This window comes from Spermophilus citellus, assembly GCF_964194105.1.
Source record: "Spermophilus citellus genome assembly, chromosome: 6".
NCBI lineage: Eukaryota > Metazoa > Chordata > Mammalia > Rodentia > Sciuridae > Spermophilus > Spermophilus citellus.
This window is the reverse complement of record NC_138187.1, coordinates 64,858,587-64,877,702: the sequence shown is the minus strand read 5'-3', so window position 1 is coordinate 64,877,702 and position 19,116 is coordinate 64,858,587.

The following is a 19,116-nucleotide window of genomic DNA, read 5'->3' as shown; positions in this document are numbered from 1 at the left end:
TTGTAAGATTCTGCCCCCTATTTCATCCACCCACCACTGTATTGCACATCTGAATTTATTCGCTTAGAATGTACTTGCTTGAAGGCAGAGATGAGACCAGATAACCTTTCAACTCTCTTCCAACACAGATTCTACTCCTTTTGTGAATATGTAGTAAAACAAACAAACAAAAAAACATAATAATATGTTTAAAAAAACACCTAATATGTTTAAAAAAAAAAAAGGGCTGGGGATGTGGCTCAAGCGGTAGCGCGCTCGCCTGGCATGCGTGCGGCCTGGGTTTGATCCTCAGCACCACATACAAATAAAAGATGTTGTATCTGCCGAAAACTAAAAAATAAATAAATAAATAAATAAATATTAAAAAAAGAACTATATGAGAACATGAATTATTCCAGGATCAGAAAAATTAATATACAATGAACAAAATTTACTGAGCATTGTTAACCTTCTGAAGAGGAAGATAAATTTACCTTTTTCCCCCTCAAGTCAAAAAGAGAAAAAAAACCTAATTAGTGTCATGTTCTAAGATATACCTTTTATTTGAAAGCTTTGGTTTTATTTTTAATTGGTTTAATAAATGGCAATGAACACTTTTCCTTAGTTAATTCCCCAGGCTGTAGAATCATTGTAGGAAATTAGCTCCGTTTCAGTCTTTGATCCTTGAAGACCAGGGTCTGCGATTTTGCTGAACTGGTGCCAGTTGTTTGTAACAACTTCTCTTCTAGAGAAGAAAACACATCTTAATGTCCCTTAAAACCCCTTCAAATATGTGAAAATGCACAATGACAGGGGAAAACAGCCCCATTCACATTAAACAAAGAACAAAGTTGAGCACTACCCATAAAAAGAGGGATTTATATTAAACTTTTCCTAGCCAAAGAGAAGGGGAAAAAAATTTAAAGATTACATTGTGTTTTCTGAAGAAATCTTGGAGTCTCCTTTTGTACCTAATAATCTTCAACTCTGAAAGCACTTAGGTGTCTTCTTGGCTTCTTAGCTAAATATGTATCTCAAGTTGTCTAAGCTACCTCATTAAAGTAAAATAATATTATAATATGAATTTATTATTCTTTATAATAAAAGAACTTTTCCAATCCCAGCCTATGACTTATTTCAAGTTATGCAATAATGGGATGTTCCCTTAGAGTTTGTTTTATTGCCTCTTGGCTTGAGGTTACCATTTTCCTGCCCCTTACTTATTTTTTTTCTGATGCCATTAAAAGGTAAACTTACTCATGCATGATAAAACCACATTATAATGAGTTTTTTCCTTAAACCCTATCCTTAATTCTTTTATTTGGTGGAGTTTCCTTGTTTTACTTAAAACAAGTAGACCACCTCAGACTTTTATTTTCCATAACTTTTATTTTCCACTTTTATTTTTCATGTATTTGAAAATAAAATACATAAATATGTATTTATTATTTTCAAATACATATTTATGCTTTAATAGAATTTGACCTGGTAGTTTTGTTCTGAATGTGCTAATTATAATTTGAGAATTGCCTCCTGTCCACATGCAGCTAAAATGGTTTGCTAAACACTTGGTCTACATTATGGATTTATGATCTGCTTTGGTTCCTCTGTGGCCCCTAGTTTTCAGCCATATTTCCACATAATCATTCTCTCCTCCCTACACAGGTTTGAAATTCCATTTCCCCCAAATTCTTCTCAAAGCTCAAAAAGTATATCAAATTTCCACTTCAGCATAGTGGGACTATCTCATACAATCTTTAATTTGCAATCTCCTATACAATGATATTTTAATTGTGTGTCTTATTTGCAAGATATCTGATCATGTAGTATTAACCAAGTTCCTATATTTACTTTGGCGCAGTACTTCTTTCCTGGGGCTCATTTGGCTAGTTTCACATTCTGGTGTAATAATATATCATACACAAACTTAGGGAAGAAATTAGAAAAACAGTCTATTCATAAGAAGTTAAATACTAGGCCTACTGGATTTGAAGCTTTTCTCCCCTGGTTGAGATCATTTTAATTATCTTTTTTAAAGATTAATCTATATATTATATCCTAAGGGAAAACATCATAGTGAGAATAGTGAGAACCAAATCCCTTTGCCCTCTGTATTTGTGTAGCAGGGCATCGCAGCACCTTGTGAGAACAATTCTGTTCTTCAAGATGGCGGGTTCTGGAGCAGAATTTCCTGCCTCTCAATGACTGGGTCCTACTTTTTTGGGACGATAGACATTCTCCCTCCTGTAGCTTCAGGGACCTAATTAGGCCTGGGTAAAATACCCCTGGTTTTAATTCATCAATGCATTCCTCTTCTTGCCAGATCTCAGGAGGATAACCTTTACCACAGTCCATATAGAAAACATTCCTCTGGAAAACTCTTGACTGGGAAGCTGATCTATATCTCTGAGTTTACAAAAACAGAATCCGCATCCCTGAAACTCTGGCTCTTATAAAGAAACTTTTGTTGAGGTATGTCACTGATGAATTGACATTGCATTTATTTTAAGTTATCTAAAAATGGCTGCCTAGAGCTGTTGGCCACAAAAACTTCATATCTTCTTTTTCTTCCCCTTGAAATTGATGCTTTTCTGGACCTTTATTCCCTAATCTTCTTACTTTGTCCCAGTGTTTGTTCAAGGTCAAAGCAACAGTAGCAGAAAACGCAGTAAAAAGGGGGAAAGAGAGGCTAACAATTCATGCTAGCTATTTCTCCCCACTTCCCCCAACATCACTGTCCCCAAGCCCCATTACTCCAGTTACTGTTGCTGGAGAACAAATCACTCCCAAAACTAGCTGATCAAAAAAAAAAAAAAGTTTCTTTATGGTAACACATTTTGTGAATCAGAAATTTGGTTAGACTACATGAAAACTGCTTCTTCGTCCAGCGATATGTACAACTTCAACTGGAAAAATCTCTACATGTAGGTGATGAGGCATCAGCTGGGGACTGGAATCTTCTCAAGACATCTTTACTCACATGTGTCCTAGTCAATGCTGGCTGCCAGTGGGGACCTCAACCAGAGCCCTTACATATGCCCTTTCCACATAGCCTGTACTTACCCACAGAAGAGCCAGATAAGAGTTCCAATTTTGAGTATCCCAGTGATAAGGTAAAAACTATATCACCTTTTCCAACTGAGATGTGAAGGTCATGTAACATCCTATTTGCTACAAGCAAGTAACAAGCTCAGCCAAATACAAGAAGAGAGAACATAAAACCTACCTCTCAACAGTCGTGTCAAGAAATCTGTAGTCATTATTTTAACTATCACATTTACCAACCTTGTCAGTTGAAGGCAACATTTTTTAGTGCTTTGAAACTTATCTCTTCATAAATTTTCTCCCAACACACATATACCCACACACATCCTAGAATCTTCTTTATCCCAGAATACTCACTTCATGTCTTATTTTCCTCTTAAATACACCTGAAGGGTTTTTTTTTGTCCATGAAAAGTAACAACAACAATAACAACAACAGAAAGATTTTAAAATTTTTATCCTCTAGCAAAAAAAAAAACAAAGTCTGGATCCCAAAGCAGGAGAATAAAAACTGATGGTATACACATGATCATCTCGATAGATGCAGAAAAAGCATTCCACAAAGTACAGCATCCCTTTATGTTCAAAACTCTAGAAAAATTAGGGATAACAGGATCATACCTCAACATAGTAAAAGCAATCTATGCTAAGCCACAGGCTAGCATCATTCTGAATGGAGAAAAATTGAAGGCATTCCCTCTAAAATCTGGAACAAGACAGGGATGCCCTCTCTCACCACTTCTGTTCAACATAGTCCTCGAAACACTGGCCAAAGCAATTAGACAGATGAAAGAAATTAAAGGCATAAAAATAGGAAAAGAAGAACTTAAATTATCACTATTTGCAGATGACATGATTCTATACCTAGCAGACCCAAAAGGGTCTACAAAGAAACTATTAGAGCTAATAAATGAATTCAGCAAAGTGGCAGGATATAAAATCAACACGCATAAATCAAAGGCATTCCTGTATATCAGCGACAAATCCTCTGAAATGGAAATGAGGTCAACTACTCCATTCACAATATCCTCAAAAAAAAATAAAATAAAATATTTGGGAATCAACCTAACAAAAGAGGTGAAAGACTTATACAATGAAAACTACAGAACCCTAAAGAGAGATATAGAAGAAGATCTTAGAAGATGGAAAAATATACCCTGTTCATGGATAGGCAGAACTAACATCATCAAAATGGCGATATTACCAAAAGTTCTCTATAAGTTCAATGCAATGCCAATCCAAATCCCAACGGCATTTCTTGTAGAAATAGATAAAGCAATCATGAAATTCATATGGAAAAATAAAAGACCCAGAATAGCAAAAACAATGCTAAGCAGGAAGTGTGAATCAGGCGGTATAGGGATACCAGACTTCAAACTATACTACAGAGCAATAGTAACAAAAACAGCATGGTACTGGTACCAAAACAGGCGGGTGGACCAATGGTATAGAATAGAGGACACAGAAACCAATCCACAAAACTACAACTTTCTTATATTTGATAAAGGGGCTAAAAGCATGCAATGGAGGAAGGATAGCATCTTCAACAAATGGTGCTGGGAAAACTGGAAATCCATTTGCATCAAAATGAAACTGAATCCCTTTCTCTCGCCATGCACAAAAGTTAACTCAAAATGGATCAAGAAGCTTGATATCAAATCAGAGGCACGGCGTCTGATAGAAGAAAAAGTTGGCTATGATCTACATACTGTGGGGTCGGGCTCCAAATTCCTCAATAGGACACCCATAGCACAAGAGTTAATAACTAGAATCAACAAATGGGACTTACTCAAACTAAAAAGTTTTTTCTCAGCAAAAGAAACAATAAGAGAGGTAAATAGGGAGCCTACATCCTGGGAACAAATCTTTACTCCTCACACTTCAGATAGATAACTAATATCCAGAATATACAAAGAACTCAAAAAATTAGACAATAAGATAACAAATAACCCAATCAACAAATGGGCCAAGGACCTGAACAGACACTTCTCAGAGGAGGATATACAATCAATCAACAAGTACATGAAAAAATGCTCACCATCACTAGCAATCAGAGAAATGTAAATCAAAACCACCCTAAGATACCATCTCACTCCAGTAAGATTGGCAGCCATTACGAAGTCAACAAGTGCTGGCAAGGATGTGGGGGAAAGGGTACACTTGTTCATTGTTGGTGGGACTGCAAATTGGTGCAGCCAATTTGGAAAGCAGTATGGAGATTTCTTGGAAAGCTGGGAATGGAACCACCCTTTGACCCAGCTATTCCCCTTCTGGGTCTATTCCCTAAAGACCTAATAAGAGCATGCTACAGGGACACTGCTACATCGATGTTCATAGCAGCACAATTCATGATAGCAAGATTGTGGAACCAACCTAGATGCCCTTCAATAGATGAATGGATAAAAAAAAATGTGGCATTTATACACAATGGAGTATTACTCTGCATTAAAAAATGACAAAATCATAGAATTTGGAGGGAAATGGATGGCATTAGAGCAGATTATGCTAAGTGAAGCTAGCCAATCCCTAAAAAACAAATGCCAAATGTCTTCTTTGATATAAGGGGAGTAACTAAGGACAGAGTAGGGAGAAGAGCATGAGAAGAAGATTAACATTAAACAGGGATGAGAGGTGGGAGGGAAAGGGAGAGAGAAGGGAAATTGCATGGAAATGGAAGGTGATCATCAGGGTTATACAAAATTACATACAAGAGGAAGTGAGGGGTAAGGGAAGAATAATACAAGTGGAAGAAATGTTTTACAGTAGAGGGGGTAGAGAGAGAAGAGGGGAGGGGAGGGGAGGGGGGATAGTAGAGGATAGGAAAGGCAGCAAAATACAACAGACACTAGAATGGCAATGTGTAAATAAATGGAAGTGTAAATGATGTGATTCAGCAATCTGTATATGGGGTAAAAATGGGAGTTCATAACCCACTTGAATCAAACTGTGAAATATGATATATCAAGAACTATGTAATGTTTTGAACGACCAACAATAAAAAAAAAAAAACTGATGGTATAAATCCCAATCTGGGTCCAAAGGCAGAAAATTATTATAGTCAATTTTCATTTACTATTAAAAATTACCTTAGAAAAATAAACTTAAAAAGAGGAACGTTTTATCTTAATTCACAGTTTCAGAGACTTCATTCCATGATTGGGCAGACCCATTCCTTTGGGCTGAGAGTGATAACATCATGGTGGAGTGCACATAGTAGAGCAAGGTCCCATCTCATGGCAACTGGAAAGCAAAGAGAGGGAAAGAGACCAGTGTCCCACAATTCCCTTCAAGGGCATATCCCCAATGACCTAAGCCCTCCCACTAGTTCTCATCTCTTGAAAGTCCCTCTACCACCCAACAGCACCATGGGTTGAGGACAAAGCCTATAACACATGTACTTTAGGGGGGATATTCCAGACCCAAATCTAGCAGCTACCAATGTCCCAGCTCAAGATCAACAGGCAGAGAAAGCAATTGTCCTTCACCCTGCCTCTTGTCCTACGTAGGCATCTAATAGATCAGATGAGCCCCACTCACACAGAGGAAGGCAACCTGCTCGACTAAGTCCCCCAGTCCAAATGTTTAATCTCATTCTGAATACCTCATAGATATACTCCGAAAAATGTAAAAACGTCTAACCAAATATCTGTGCACCCTGTGTCCTAGTCAAGTTGACAAACAAAATTAACCACTTCATTCACAAAGGCATTGTAGGAACTGCTGGGATTCATACATTCATTCATCACTAAACATTAGTCACTAAACAGATGTTTACAGAATTTCCTCTATGTGATATGAATTGGGAATACAATTTAAAAAAACAGACAAAGCAACAAAAGAAGGGCATGTTTTCTAACTATATATATTAACAGTTCATTTATAATGTCTAGATTAAAAGTGTGCAGTAACTGAAAAATAAAATTTTATTACTTTATCCTACAAATTGGGCCTTCCTCTAAGTTAAATAAGACATTTTCTTTCACTACCTTATCTTAGAGACTGTCTAGCAGGTGTTCTTTTCTGCTACTAATAGAAAATTGGAGAAAATATGGATAAAATTCCTGAATTCATATTCAATTCATTTTGCAGATGCCCTTGTCAAAGGTTTAGTTTCATTTCACCTGATTACAATTGAAAACCTACCAAGAAGGGGCATGGTTTAGAAAATATAATGAACATTGTATAATTATGTAGCATTTTTTCCCAATTCTACAGTGATATATCTGGCTAACAACTTTTTAAGAATCAAATCTATAGTGAGCATTAAAATAAAAGGAAATTTATATTTTAAAAAATTTCCCATTACAGTTTAATACACGTTAAGTACCAAATAGACATTTCTACCTTTTAGATACCTTATTATTAGTATTATAGTCATAATTGTAGTTTAAGTGTGGTTTATATTGACTATTAATATATATATAATGTTAAGTAACATTTTTCATTCTCATTGAATTCAAGAACATGATGATCAGGTTTTGGACTCATCTATATTTATAACTGGTATGAGTATATAGGAATAATGTCTAGTTGTCAATGTATCCATAGAGCTTTATTATATATCATATAAACATTAAAAAATTAATACATGTACAGAGGGAAGGAGATTTTTAATAACATAGCTATATATAATATTTGGTAAATATGCATTTGTTCCTATATTTTGGGGGGCTGGGTAAGAGTCTAAAGATTCGATTAAAAATGTTCACAATTTACAGACAAAGCAGCAAAAGACTTTAGAAGTCAAACAACTTGTGTTTTTCCTCATCTGCTGCCCTTCCTACCACATCACAATAAATCTTTGCACCCACAGATTTTCATTCAAAGAAGATATGAAGTTTACTTTTAATTAATCGCAGTGTATACAGAATACACAGTAAACAATATTCTCTCAGCAGTAAGTAACTTGGATTTCACCCCATATCATTTCAAATTTCCCCAAATAGAAAAGTCAATGTCAAGGTTAAAAATAGCTCGTTATCAAACTTCCTTTCAGAACCGAGGGAATGCAGGATATTCTCCTTTTGGGAGAATTCCCAGAGGTGATGAAGGTTTATTTGGGGCATAAAGAAAATGGGGGACTACACCCCAGAGCCTTCTTGGCCTTCCCTAAGCTTCATTAAGATTTTGCTGCCCCATCAGCCAAGTTCCAGGGAATCGGGCCTGCAGGACGAGCCTCATAGATTCAATATCAAGTCGGGAAAGCACGAGTGTGAAATGGAAGCCGAGTTCACTTAGTTCCCTTTACAAAAGTGTCAGCTCCACTCAAAAACCAACTGTCTTCCCTGCCAGCCAAGGAGAAGAAAGCGCTTTGTCTGGTTGGCTTCATCACATAAAACCATTTGATGGGCTTGACAGCTGCTGCTTGCTAATTATGGGGCAAACTTCTCAGCACGAGGTTTGTTGCATCAACAGGTCTCGGAACAATCCAGCAATTGTTTGGGGGAAGCTTGGGCATTCGGGGTTGAGCACTTTCACGTCAATTAGCCCCGCTGGTTGTCACGACGCGGAGCTGCTCTAGTGGAATGAAGGGAACACAACGAGGAGGGGCGCGGAGGCTGGCGCGCACCTCATTGGCTCTGAAGAACCTTCTGGTTGCATCTGTTTCCGGCTGTTGGCTGTCCCTGCCTTCCCCGTCCCAGGGACACGGGGCATCTCTCCCATTTATGAGACAGTCTAGCGTTCTGATAGAAAGGGTTCATTTCCGACATAAATGTAAGTATTTTCAATAGAGCGTATGAATGGAGTGTGTTTGAGGATTGGTCAGTTTCTAAAACAATAACCAAAAGTTCTGAAAACTAATTTGGCCAGGTGCACTGGGTAAGCCCAGCAACGCAGGAGGCTGAGGCAAGAGAATCACAAATTTGAGGCCAGTCTCAGCAACTTAACTAGACCCTGTCTCATAAGTAAAAATAAAAATAATAAAAGGCTGTGGATATCACTGATAGAGTATTTGCCTAACATGCATGGGAGAGGCCCTGAGTTCAATCCCAGTACCATCAAAACAAACAAACGGAAAAAAAAAAAAAAAAAAAAAACACTAATTCTCTCTTATTCTAAGATTCCCCCCCCCCCAAGAGGTAAAAAGGGTAGTGAACAAAAGAAAGAGAGAATACACTTCCCTGATGGATGGGGAATTTTGGTGTTTAGAAGGGGTAAAAATACATGGAGAACTGAGGAAAGAAAAGTACAATGGAGAGTGTCACTGGTCAGCCATAACCCATTTCCCACTTCTTCCTGAACCCAAGTCCAGACCACATTTCCCAGTGCCCCTTGCAGCTAGGTGTAGTGTCCAGTGCAGCCCAGTGTGAGCAGAGCTTTCAGTTACCCTCAGGGCCCAGGCCTTCAGAGAGTGTGCATCCTCCTCTAAGCCTTCTCCCCTTCTCACAAGTGGAAATTTGGACATGCCTATTCAGTTTCAATCAGGTAGACAACAAATGTCCCAGAGAGGAAGGTGATGAGGAAGAATGAAATAATCACAGAAATAATCTGTTTCAATAACTGTGAAACAGAGCAGCCTGCATCTGGAAACTTCTTTGTCTTTTAAGCCACTGTAGTGTTGGGTCTCTTTGTTACAGCAGCTTAACTTTTGCCCTACCTAATACAGAGGTGATTCTCAAATCAAAATCAGAAAGGATTCTGCAGGTCCCACCTTTTTTTTTTTTTAACCAGTTCTTAATACAAAACATCTTTTTTGAGAAAAGCCAAACCTTTGCCAAGACAGGGACAACAATTCCCCCAACCTCTGAAATCTAGCAGGAAAGCAGCTCACTCTGTGCCTCCATTATGACCGTCAGGACTCCTGAGGGAGACTTCATCACTCTCATCACTGCAGCCAAGGGTTCTCAGGCTTGTGGTGTTCCCTTCTGAGCAGAGGAAATACAGGCCATGATCCAGGGAGTCTGTATTGCCTACCAAAGTCTACTTGAGGAAGTGTGAATGCAGGAGTCCATGAAAATATGTAGAAAATGCCAGAATACTGATAGCTGTTAAGACTCATATATGAGGGAAAAAAAATAATCACTTCCCAAGGAGAATTCTGTGTGGTCAATTATTCATAGAATGAGGTATACCCTACTACCCAGAAACAAGGAGTTTAACTCATTCCTGTTGTATTTCTTATCTTTGATTAAAAATAGTGATAGAGGGGCTGGGGATGTGGCTCAAGCGGTAGCGCGCTCGCCTGGCATGCATGCGGCCCGGATTCGATCCTCAGCACCACATACAAACAAAGATGTTGTGTCCGCCAAAAAACTAAAAAATAAATATTAAAAAAAATTCTCTCTCTCTCTCTCTTTAAAAAAAATAGTGATAGAATCAGTTATGGTGGCACATGCTTGTAAACCCAGTGACTCAGGAGGCTGAGGCAGGAAGATTGCAAGTTAGAGGCCAGCCCAGCCTCAGCAACGTAGTGAGGTCGTAAGCAACTTAGCAAGACCTCTATTAAAATTAAAAATAAAAAGTGCTGAGGATGTGGCTCAGGGGATGATTGATCCTGGGTTAAATCCCCATTATTCAAAAATAAATAAATAAATAAAAGGAAAAAAGTGATAGAGATCAAAGAACTAGATTTTGGTTTGTGAGCAGATTAAGATAAAAAGATTATTGTATGTTATTAATACTTAAGTTTCAACAGAACTTTCTGCAATGATAAATATCTATGCTGTTTGATATGGTAACCACTGGCCTTGTGTGGCTAATAAGGTCTGAAATAAGGTTGGTGCAAATGAAGAAGTGAATTTTTAATTATATTTTTTCCAATTTTTTAATAACTGTTTTATTGAGATAAAATTCACATGCCATATCGTTCACATTTAAAAGTGTATAATCCAGTGGTTTTAGTATATTCACAGTTGTACAACCATCACATAATCAATTTTACAACATTTTTATCGCTCTTAAAACTCATGCCCATTAGTAATCACTCTTCTTCTCCCTCTTTCAAGTCCCTGGAAACCACTAATTTTTGTTTCTATAGTTAACCTGTTCTGGATAATCCATACAAATGGGTTCATACAATATATGGCCTTTTTTGTTTGATTCTTTCACTTCATGTAATGCTTTCCGAGTTCATCCATCTTGTAGCATGTGTAAGTGCTTCATTCCTTTTTCTTTTCCTCTCCACACTGTATGGACGTATCTTATATTTTATTTATATATTTATCATTTGGTAGTCGTTTGAAATTTTCCCCATTGTGCTCTTATGAATATTGATGCTCTGAACATTTGCATATGTTTTTGTATGGGCATGCTTTTATTTTTCTTGGGCTCATATCCATGAATGGAATTGCTGGGATTAATTGGGTTACATTTGGTAACCCAATGTTTAATCATTTGGGAACTCCCAGACTAATTTTAAGATATTGATATTTGACTAGTCTTCTGTGGTGCTATGTTAGCACAACTTTGGACATAGGGGATTTCTTTTTCCTGTAAAGGACCAAATAATAAATGTTTAGGGTTTTCTGAGCCATGCAGTCTGTGACAAACCACTCGATCCTACTAGTGGAGCCGTAGCCATAGACAACGTTATAAACACAAATGAGTATGCCTATGTTCTAGTAAAACTTTATTTATAAAGACAGGGGGCTGCTCTAGAATCCGTTGACAAGTTTGTAAATACTTTTCATGATGTTTTCAGCTACTAAGGCTGAGAAATAGAGTCACAACAAAGTATTACTAACAAAATATTTAGGCATCTGAATTTTTTCCCCATCCTCTGGTTAGGACTCATAAAAAGAGTCCTGGAAGTGGAAGATTGAATCTCCAATGTCAGTATTTCAGACCCTTTCTGACTGGACAAAAAAAGCTTTGAGGTCAGAATTGCTTTCCTTCCTCAGACCCTCACAAAGCACACTCTAGAACCAAACAGGCCCTTCATCACAAGGCCCTGCTTTCAGCCCCAGCACTGCCTTGACCTTCACAGGGTAATGGCTCCTATCAGATCTTTATCCTCATACCACCCAGAAATGGATGGGGAAATGCCCTGGCCAGTTGTCTTGCAAAACCAAATATCTCCTTTCCAAGTTCATTGCCACCTTTATTTTGTGCCAAGATTTGAAGATTAAAAGGGTAAACAAATTAAAATGTCTTTTTACCACACAACAAAGACAAATCAATGCACTCAATTTCCCAGAGTCTCAGAGAAGCCATGTTTCATTTTTCAGTTTTACCTCAAAAGCCATAACTGGTGAGTATAGGATACACTATATCCTTCGCATTAGGGCTCAGTGGGGAAGAGAACTGCAAAAAGAGAGTTCCAGGGCCAAAGAGCCACAGCATTTGAAGAATCTGGAACAGTCTCAAAAGGAAATGCTTTGCACAATTAAAACTTTTGGGTTAATAGGAATTAAAGAAACATTTCATTTTAACTCACATTTGCACGCTAAAACATTTCTATACACTTTAAAGAAAGCTCTTCTTCCCCTGCCCAAGAGTGGTGGCAATAATTGTAGCCTGAAGAATGCTGATTATTTAAGAATGCTGAATAGTTTTCCTATATGGTCATTCTGGAGGGAAATGGGTCTTTCTACGCAACTATAATATTGTCAACATTAAACACAAAATATTCACATACCTATGACACCCAGTACAGATTTTAAAATAAAGTTAATGGCAGCAACTCTATATATGTTTTTGGCTTTTCTCTGGCAGGTTGTGTTGTCTCCTAAAAACTATGTCTCAGTATCTCTTGTCTTTCGAATATCTTACCCTAGCGCCCATCCCAAGCTCCACACCACTTTAATCAGCAAGGCAATTGCAGCTTCTGTGTAATGCATTGCTAATTAGTGGGCCTGTCCTCCACAGGGTGGAGCAATGCACTAGAAGCCAATGATGAAACTCTTGGGGGTGAGTCACCCAAGGAGGAGGGAGGGCTAAGAGAGGGAGTAGGAAAAAGAGAGTACTGAAGACACCACACTCTTCTAACATTTTGGCAAAGAAATAGGAAGAAGAACACAAAGAAAAAAAAGGGAAAACACAGGGCCAAAGAAACCTGAATTGCTTTTTGCCCCTTCCAAACCTGTACCACAAACCCACCTTAGGAGGTCATTTGAGAATATTAGTCACCAGTTAGGTCACCTGTCAGAGGAATTTGTCTGGAATATTCCATAAAGATTCGGAATACACAGTTAAAATCATGCCACTTCTGTTTTATGCAGGCCAGGGTCCACTTGAGCTCTCTCTCAGGCTCTGGGAATCTCTTCTGCCCTGATTATTACATCTGCAAAGGCTTTTCTTCATCAGAGCCACAACAGGCTCAACTGCATTCATTAAGAGAAGCAACACAACATCTCCGTCAACCCCCTGCTCAGGGAAATACATTTCCCACCTTACACCTAAGAAGGGCCAATTGGGGCATCTTGGGACTTCTCATGGGTAATCTTGAATAGAAGAGTCCCATACTCTGCCAGGTGCAGAGGATGTGAGCAATAAGAGAGTTCTCCAGAGATTTGGTCAGTCCTGCTCTGAACAAGAGTCACTTATCACATTAAATGGGGAAAATTATAGTTCCCAACTCACAGAGTTGTTATAAGAGATAAGAATCTCTTAGATAAGAATTATTACACCAACTCAGTGAGTTAGGAACTATTATTTATGTAATATATATGCCATATATAATAACATGTATATGATATTATATATATATATATATATATATATATATATGCGAGCGCACACAGTTTACATGGCCCATAACACAAATTAAATGGTCAATCAGTGTCAGCTTTTATTTTTGCTGTTACTTCTACTTCTAAGACTTAATTCAGCAGTGGGGAGGAACATGCACCCACAGTGATCACATCCCCATTCCACTCACTAGAAATGAACAAGTGAGAGAAGCTCCACTTTCCTGAGGCAGAGACTACACCAAGAGCAGGCTTCCTCTGAATCAGAAGTGGAGGATGGAAGTGGAAGGGAGGAGGCCGAGGGTACATGAAGAAAGCAGAGCCACAGTCAAATGGTGGGGCCAGTTGGATGCATACTTGAACTTTCAAATGAATTTCTGAAACTCAACTGAACCCTAAATATTTTTCTTATAAGACCAAATAAAATATCTAGAACATGGGAGCTCGGAAAAGACAAGCCATGGCCCAAGAGGCATAGGCTTCTCAAATCCAAAGCCTCCAATCATCCTGGGGAAGAAATGCTCAGGTCATGAGAGTAGGGAAGAATGGGAAATTGGGATACTTTTGGATTTCTCCTTCTTTTATTAATAGTTCTCACTTCTCTTTTGAGGAACAGCAGCATGCTTAGATTGCACTAATCTTGAACTTATCCAGAAATTGTTATACAGTAATCACTTATTTTGATATGTTGGCACACACACCTATTTACACACAAAAAAAACCACAGTCTTATTGAGCTTTTAGTGATAGTTATTAAAAGACAAAGAATTCAGAAGGAATCCTTGACACAAGCTGAGCAACTTAAAGCAATATAGAGATGTAATTATTTATCAAACCTTTACTTTAGGTGTTTTTTCTTTAAAAAAAAAAAAAAAAAAAAAGCTTGTGTGTGGCAACACTTTTCCTAACAGGTTAAAAACTGACTTCAGTAATGTTCCTAAACTTTAGATTCTTTAAAGTCTGCAGATATGTTCTTGAGACTACCAGGGGCCAAGGGCCTACTCGAATCCAAGTGTTAAGTGGTAGGAGAGGTTTAAACTAAATACTTATTAACTAAATTGTTAACAGGGAACAAGATTCCATTTTAAGAGGCAGTACTTCTACTATTTGAGTATAAACAAGGAAATGCTGTAATACCTTGGTCATATTTGCTACTGGGAAAATAATAAATGAATATGTGTTTACTGATAGAATTAAGTTCTTTAAGCAATGTCTGAGTAAGTACCATTTTCTAAAAATTCAACATGTTCAGTTTGGGGAAGCATTTCTAATACTCAAGGATTTGCTGTTTGTTTTGTATTTAGTATGTACTGATAATAAATTTCAGAGAGCAGAAGAATTGAGAATCATTCAACTAAACTCTTTCAAAAGAATTGAATGTACACAAACTGTTCATTAACAAGAGCAGAAATATCCCTTGAGGTAAAATTTGGATTTAAAAATATGTGATTTTTATAATATTCAGAGCCAAAACACAGTAGGAATGTAAATTAGATTGTAATAGGGAGATTTCAAGAGAGACTTGAAATTCAAGTACTTGCCATGAACAGTTCAAGGGCACACCCTTCAAGAACACATAAAATTAATATAATGATGACAACTTGGACTCATGTTATTATCAGAATAGGATATATGAGGAATATTTCACTCTAGTGACTTTTTCCATGGAAGATTAGTTATTCTGCATATAAATAATTCCAGACATAATGTTTAAACAAAGCATGAAACTTTGATGGAAGATAGCTTGAGTTCCTTTCCATTATTAATGTTTATCAAACACCCTTTTGTCCATCAGTATACCAAACACTGAAGGGATGTGGCCAGGATGTTTGATATATTATACACTTAAGGAATCTGGGTTGCATAATGGAAAATAGGACAGATGTAGACAGCTAGTGACACATAAATAGAGGAATGATACATTCTAAGAAACCTCTACTACCTTGAGCACAGCGAGGAATGCCAAAATCATACCTCTTAAGAAATTTAAAATATTGCTTGAAAAAAAAACATGCACGAGCTAATTATTTTCATGATAATAACATAGCATCTCAACATCTTACAGGCAGATGAGAAATGAGAGATAATAGACTAACCCTTTAGTAGACAAATACATAAATAAATGATGAAAGAAAGGAGCAAACTAGTATTTAAGTAATGGGTATAAAGTGAAAACCAGGATGGCCCGTTGTTCATTATCTCACTACTCATGAGGTACCAGTAATATCCTCCTTTACAGAGGTGGGAACAGAGGATTAGAGTTGGATGGAGCAAGGTCACATAGCAAAAGAGGATGGATTAGAAAGCAGTCCCAAGTTCCTCAGCCCATCCCTGTGGTCTTCCTTCAAACCATGGAGGGTACACAACGTGCCAAGGAACAGCATGGACATGCATGCCCATGTCCAAAGATGGTAACAGAGAATTCTTCCTTAAAATGCTGTAATCTGAACTAAGATCTAAAGAAAAGCATAAATGGGTCAAAGTTTTGAGAATAAAGCGAATAGTAAATAAGGTGGGCTTTACTTCCAGTGCATTCCTGTGTCATCCATTAAAGTAAACTCTGAGGCTGGGGCTGGGGCTGGGGCTCATCAGTAGCGCACTTGCCAGGCATGTGTGAGGCACTGGGTTCAAGTCTCAGCACCACATATAAATTAAAAATAAAATAAAATAAACAAAGATCTATCAACAACAAAAAAATAAAAAAATTTTTCCTTAAAGTAAACTTTGAAAGATACTGAGCATGGTCTTATTGTCCACAGCATTTGTAGCGTCTAGTACTGTATGTGGATCGCAGTATACTTAAGAAGTCTCAGTTGTACTAACAAATACTAGGAGACATGGATACGATCAGGAGAAACCAAATGAATTAACAGAGGAACAGAGAGTAGATTTGCCCAGATGAACAGCAGGGAAATTGGAAATATGAAAATGTGACAGATTTACCCAATAAAGGCATCCCTTCTCTTGCCCTCTTGTCCCACATAGTAAGCAGTCGCTGACCAGGATCAGAAGTATATTCTCTCTTTTCATGAAGCTATGTGGAGCAAAGGTCACACCACTGGCCCACAGGTTGAAGATGATTCTCCCCACTATGTCCTAAGAAAGCCACTCAGAGGGAAGGCAGTGTCAGGATCTCCCCCGGCACCAGCAGAAGAAAGACCACACTAATCACCAACGAATTGGTCAGTTTCAGAACTTTGGCTGGCAACCTTCTTAGGGCAAGAGGGACCACCAGAAAAGGACCAGTCAGCAGCTTAGAATCAATCTTAGTTTTGGCAAATGCTGGATGGACACACATTAGTAACTGTGGGACCAAAGGGTAGCTAAGAAAAATCTTAAAATTGAGAAAACCATCTGTTCTATGCAGAGTAGTATAAATCCCAGTATTAGAATAAAAACACATATGTCTCCTTTGCAGAGCACACAATCAGGTAAAAGACACAAAGAAGTGCTGTCCTGCAACACTGCTGAAGCGTTTATGAGTGTTGTGCTCTGACAACCATATTAAAACTCCAAGAGATATAATAGTAATAATAATAATTATTATTATTATTATTATTTTTAAAGGCATCTGCACTAAAGGGGAAATAATGATCAGAAATATATATATATCAGTATATCCTCCAAAGTCATCTCCATGCTTCCACTAACAGAAAACTGTCTTCGTTTCTTTAATTCTGTACTCAAAAAATTGACACCTGTCCAAAATAAAGAGATTTTACACCATACTGAGATTGTTACCATAACAGATGAGTTTATATGTCATCCTTGTTAACACTGACAAGCTGACCACTTTTTTCCACTATTGGAATGAGTTTTAATTGACCAAATGTTTTAATTGGGGGCGGGGGAGCTTGTATCTAGAACCTGGAGGCCTCCTGGGAGAAGCAGAGTAATTCACACAACCTCTTTGAGCCTCGGTTGACTTCTCCGTGAAATGGGCTCATAAGGCAGAGCACGTAGGCCAATGTCAGCTCCTGGAAGTTATATGTGCTGTCTGTTTACTGCGAGCCCTGTCTGATTCTCCCAGTGCCTGTTCAGACATAGGTGGTCACCATCAAGTCCACACCCGGAGGACAGGGAGATGGAATGACAACAATTCTAAGAGGTTAAGAGAGAAAACTGATCTAGAGGAACTTGAGACCAGAACTGTATCTGTGAGGACCCTGTGGTTTCTTTAACTTTTACCTCTTGTATCATTGGATCTTTTTATTTTGAAGGTTTTCTGTTAATGTCTGCAGGAAAACAGACAAAAGTTTTTATAAAAAATTCCATTCCCCTGTGAAGTTCGGAGAAGAAACTCAGGAAAGCAAATTCAGAAGCACAAAGAGAAGGAGAGTTCATCCAGTCCCTGGTGACAGGAAGCAGAAGAGATCAGATGTATGCAAATGAGAATGCAAAACTGTCTGAAAAATGGCCATTCTACAACGGAATGAAATATAGTGAACAAAAGTGTAAGGACCTCTATGGGAAAGAAAAAAAAAAGGAAGAAGGGGAGGAGAAAGAAAGGGTTACAAACACGTTGAAAAGGAGCCCTGGGGTGATCCCTTCCTTGAGAAGTGTACTACATACCACACCCAGAGCCAGACATGGCAGCACGCAGGACCCGAATCCATCCCAGTTTTGCTTGCCTCGCTGTGGTCATTGCTTGCAACAGCCCAAGAGGGTGGCTTCTTTCTAATAGTCCATCTGCATAGAGTGATGTGTGATTCACATGGCAACACCATAAAGCAAGGTATGGTCTAGCATAGGCATCACATGGGAAACAGACAGGCATGCCCTCATCAACACTAAACCCAGGTCAGCATGAGAAGTCAATTACCTAAAAGTTAGCACCATCTCAGTGATTGCAGATACACAAACATCTAGAAGGATGAAGGGGCTTTCATTCTATAATGCCTGGGCCCTGAAGCATTATGGATCTGCATTTTAAGAGGCATCTGCACCAAAGAGGAAATAATGATCAGAAAAGTTCTCAGAAAAGAAAAAGCACAGCATCTGGGAAAAAAAAAAGTTGAAGATGTAAGGGATGTGTGGCCTAGACGAGAGAAGCTGGGAGCTGGGTGAGGGGGCACATGCTTACAAATCCTCAGCTTCTTGGGGGGGAGGGGGGGCTGAGGCAGGAGGATCACGAGCTTGAGGGCAGCCTTGTGAAATCCTTAACAACTTAGAGAGAACCTGTCTCAAAATAGAAAATAAAGCTAGAACATAAGAGACAGGCCCTCCCATGACTGCTGTGTTTAAATCTCTCCAGTGCAAGAGACTTGCTCTTTATAGTGTCAAAGTCTAGAGCCAAGAAACTTCAGGAAAAACAAATTTTGGCTCAATAGAGGAAATTACTTAACACAAAAAAAAAAGTTCTCAGAAAAGAAAAGAAAGCACAGCAATTGAAAAAAAAAAAGTTGAAGATATAAGGGATGTGTGGCCTAGACAAGAAAAGCTGGGAGCGGGATATGGGGGCAGC